The following is a 4,873-nucleotide window of genomic DNA, read 5'->3' on the forward strand; positions in this document are numbered from 1 at the left end:
TCGGAAGATAATATAACATTTTTATCCTCCAAATACATTCGGTAGACAAAATATTACCCAGACTCCCGATTGTAGTCGGTGCAGTATTAGAATGATTTTGCACTTGTAGTATTCGAAAGATATATCATTTGTAAAAATCTCCGAATGTGTGTTGGAAAACCTTCTATAACGGCCTTTGGAGCCACCTGGAGCCATGGCATGGTTGGTTTTGAACCTGTCACATTCGGAAGAAATGTAATATACATAAACTCCCGAATATACGATGGCCCAAAAATCAGAAATTTCGAAAAACCTAAATTTTTCTAGTTCTGTACTTGTATTATTCGGAAAATATATCATTTGAAAAATCTCCGAATGTGTGTTGGCTAACCTTCTATAACAGCCTTTGGAACCACCTAGAGCCATGGCATGGTTGGTTTTGAGCCTATCACATTCGGAAGATATGTAATATACATAAACTCCCGAATATACGATGGCCCAAAAATCAGAAATTTCGAAAAACATAAAATTTTCTAGTTTTGCACTTGTAGTATTCGGAAGATATATCATTTGTAAAAATCTCCGAATGTGTGTTGGCAAACCTTCTATAACGGCCTTTGGAACCACCTAGAGCCATGGAATGGTTGGTTTTGAACATGTCACATTTGGAAGATATGTAAGATTCATAAACTCCTGAATATACGATGGCCCAAAAATCAGAAATTTCGAAAAACATAAAATTTTCTAGTTTGCACTTGTAGTATTCGGAAGATATATCATTTGTAAAATCTCCGAATGTGTGTTGGCAAACCTTCTATAATGGCCTTTGGAACCACCTAGAACCATGACATGGTTGGTTTTGAACCTATCACATTTGGAAGATATGTAAGATACATAAACTCCTGAATATACGATGGCCCAAAAATCAGAAATTTCGAAAAACATAAAATTTTCTAGTTTTGCACTTGTAGTGTTCGGAAGATATGTCATTTGTAAAAATCTCTGAACGTGTGTTGGTAAACCTTCTATAACGGCCTTTGGAACCACCTAGAGCCATGACATGGTTGGTTTTGAACCTGTCACATTCGGAAGATATTTAATATACATAAACTCCTGAATATACGATGGCCCAAAAATCAGAAATTTCGAAAAACCTAAAATTTTCTAGTTTTGCACTTGTAGTGTTCGGAAGATATATCATTTGCAAAAATCTCCGAATGTGTGTTGGCTAACCTTCAATAACGGCCTTTGGAACCATGTAGGGCCATGACATGGTTGGTTTTGGACCTGTCACATTCGGAAGATATGTAATATACATAAACTCCCGAATATACGATGGTCCAAAAATCAGAAATTTCGAAAAACCTAAAACTTTCTAGTTTTGCACTTGTAGTATTCGGAAGATATATCATTTGCAAAAATCTCCCAATGTGTGTTGACTAACCTTCTATAACGTCCTTTAGAACCATCTAGAGACATAGTTGACATTGATTTTGAACTTGTAATAATCGGAAGATATTGCATTTGCATAAACTTCCGAATGTATGTTGACTAATCGGAAGACATTAATAATATTTGCTACCGAATGATATATGGCCCCAAAGCTATTTCAGTTTCAACATTTTACGATCGGAAGAATAGATTATTATATTCTCTTCTGAATACATACTGGCCCCAAAAATGAGATTTTGGCTAAATCACAATTTTGAGAACCTTTTAATATATATATATATATATATATATATTCGGTAGTTAGTGCATTTTCGATTATTGTGTCTCTACATCAATATATTCGGAAATCAAAAAAGTCTTTAATCTACCGATTATATCCATTTTGTTCACAAGAAGATATGACCAACAATATTCGGAAGTTAATCTATATCTCTATCTCCCGAATACTGTCGATGTTCTTGAGAAATGAAGAACACGACTACATACGGGAGTTAAAAATCATGTATATCTCCGGAATCTGGGAAAAACGGGAAACCCTAATAATAAAAAATTCGATTCGTCGAATTAAAGCGACATAAACCCGAAAAATGATAGAATCTTATCTAATTGGGGCCATTTGAAGTTGCCGGAATGTTTGGCTATGAGATTCGCCACCACCAACTACATCCGTGGCTCCACGTTCGTCGCGTTCTTCGTCACTTTCAACAACGATCTCTTTATTTCTTGATAAAATTCCAACACTTGGATCGATACGGCGAGCAACGTTTTTAGTTTTAGTTCTATAGGGTTCATTACCCTTACCCATGGTTTAGGAAAAATTTTGACGAATCGACAATATTTTTATTTGACGATTCACAACGACGATGAATTAAAAAAGAAGAGTTGAAATGAAGAAAGTTGAAATCAGATTTTGGTTTTCATTTTTATTTTTCCTTAAAGGGCATAAAAATAACTTTAAATTTCTATAAGATGTCCCTTAGCTAGTGTCTTTGTATGGATATAAATCAATGGCCCTAAATCCTTTTGAGTGGCCCTAAAAATGCCAGGCCTTTCTCTCCTTTTCGTTTCTCTTTCATCTTCTCGAATCTCCTCCCACACTGAGAGTTTCTAGGTTAGATAATTGAAATGGGGGCTGTAATTTCGAACCCGGTAAAATCAGCCATAAGAGATTCTGTTAAAGATGAAGAAGTTAGGAAGGATGGAGTTAAATGGGAAGATAAGGAGATTAGAGCTGCAGGTAGTGATTTTGTTTCTGAGCTTCTTGCGAAGGATGATGTAATTAGACAAACTTCACTGATATTAAAAGGGGTGGAAACTAAATTGGACCATGCTTCCACTGGAATTACTTATATTGCAATTGGAGTAGGTTTGGGAGTACTTCTATGTGCTATAAATACCATTTAGAGACTCGTTGGTAGAACACCTCCACCACCACCGGCGGCTGCAGAGGTGGCGGCGATTGCTGCTGCAGCTTCAGCATCAGCATCAGAAGCGGCCGCTTCAAGAGCAACAGAAGCGGCAGCACAAACTATTTACTATGCTCAAGCAGTTCTTCTTGTACCTGGACCAACTTCAGAAGAGGGTAAGTTCACTATACCTATACTTGGTGAATCTTTATTCATTAAAACAAATCTGTTTTTCTGAATGTAATCCTTTCTGTGGATATTTATCTGAATGGTTCTTCATATTGTTTTTTCTCCCAGCCAATTGGTTTTGAGGTTAGTGTTTTGGTATTTAAGAAATTTGTGTTGGCACTTATAGATTGACGCAGTAATGGTTATGATGTATTGCTAGTTTGATTGTGACCCTTGTCAAAAACTTATTTCATTTTTCTCATAATTTGATACAAATTTGTGTTGGCACTTGTTTTTGTGTAGCATGTCAATGCACATCTACAAGCCATGAATAGCCAACTTTTGCCTAATATTAAGGTTACTCATGCGACTAAAAAATGAAAATAATCGTTTTCTTCCTAGAAATATCTTCATGATTATCTTTATACGGCAATTAGTTATGTGTGTTCGATGAAATAAGCATAAGTGAGTCCATAAAATCGTCCTCAGACCAAGTGCTTCTTTCTGATTTGATAAAAAGGATTCTTCTAGACTTTTTCACTTTATTTCACTGATTAGGAGGAATAAGAAGTATACAAAGACTCAGAAATATATCTCACTTGAGTATATTTCTGTTAGCAGGATATGACAGTGGACCAAAACGGTTGTTTATTTTAATACAAGCTGATTAACAAACTAGTATAATAATTAATTGTGTAGCATGTTGACAATGATCAATAAGACTGTTGATAACACATGTCGACAATGATCATGCATTTAGTTGTACTTGTTGCAATTTTGTATTGGTGGTGCTCGATTTAGTCCTTTTAGGCTTTCTTTACATCTTTCAACCGTTCTGTCAAAGTGATGGCTTCTCCCTCCACATTTCATCAAGTGGTCATGCTGATGAGATCCTTCCCAGTTAATATGTTTGTGACATGCCTAACCTAAAAAGGAAAAATATCTAATATGTTTGTTTGTATATTTTTGCAGGTAGGAGAGAGGAAGTTTAACATGCAACAATGAGGTCAACATGCAAATATCATATATGAGAAGGGAGGTAACTGATTAAATCTAGGGCAACATAAACAGATAGACTGACTTCGGGGAAATACAACTTAATTACATGCTCTTCCCACTTTTGCTGTTCAGGGAAGATGAAAACATAAGCTTAGCATTTTAAAAAGCTTCAAAACTACATACTTATCTTTTGGGTATGGTTTAAAACTCGTATTCTGATGATTGTGATCGTACTGATTGAATCTTATTTGGGTTCATGTGGATTTAGTATATAAAAATTATGACCATGGTGCTTGAATTTTATTTGAGTTCATTGTGAATTTATTTACATTAAATGTATGTGGTGGAGTTTAATGGGCTCTAGTTTTGCAAATTCTCAGTAGCTGATTCACAGCTTGACTTGGTCAAGATTATTCACCACTAGATTTGGAGGGGTTGGTCTCATGAACCCTTCGATTCATTGGTCTGCATTTGGGCTACCTTTATTCTCTGCATTTAGCGTTTTCACGATTATATGTCATCGGATTTTTAGAGCTAGAAATGTTTTGTGTTGCCACGTGGACAGACACGTTTGATTTTGTGTAGCATGTCAATGCACATCTACAAGCCATGAATAGCCAACTTATGTTACTCATACGAGTAAGAAAACTATCATGGTTCTTTATACTGTTAGTGTATGGCAGAAGTATATCGTTCATCTTCGGCCATTGGCTGCATTGGAAATATATAATCAGTGGATTGCAGTATCAACAAATTTTCAGTACCCAGGCCACCATTTCTGTTTGTTTAGAGGCAAATCAAAACCAAACCCCCGATATCCAGTTCCAATGCCCAAAACAAAATCAGCATATAAAACACCCCTTTCATTA

General features: G+C 35.7%; 1 long non-coding RNA gene across 1 annotated transcript; it reads left to right on the forward strand.

Moving 5' to 3' along the window:
* Window positions 1-2,470: 2,470 nt before the first annotated feature.
* Window positions 2,471-4,307, forward strand: LOC113286121. The gene is made up of 2 exons (XR_003329115.1): window positions 2,471-3,013; window positions 3,978-4,307. It is a non-coding gene; the product is annotated as an uncharacterized LOC113286121 (long non-coding RNA).
* Window positions 4,308-4,873: the final 566 nt, after the last annotated feature.

The sequence above is a fragment of the Papaver somniferum genome, chromosome 6 (assembly GCF_003573695.1).
Source record: "Papaver somniferum cultivar HN1 chromosome 6, ASM357369v1, whole genome shotgun sequence".
Lineage (NCBI taxonomy): Eukaryota > Viridiplantae > Streptophyta > Magnoliopsida > Ranunculales > Papaveraceae > Papaver > Papaver somniferum.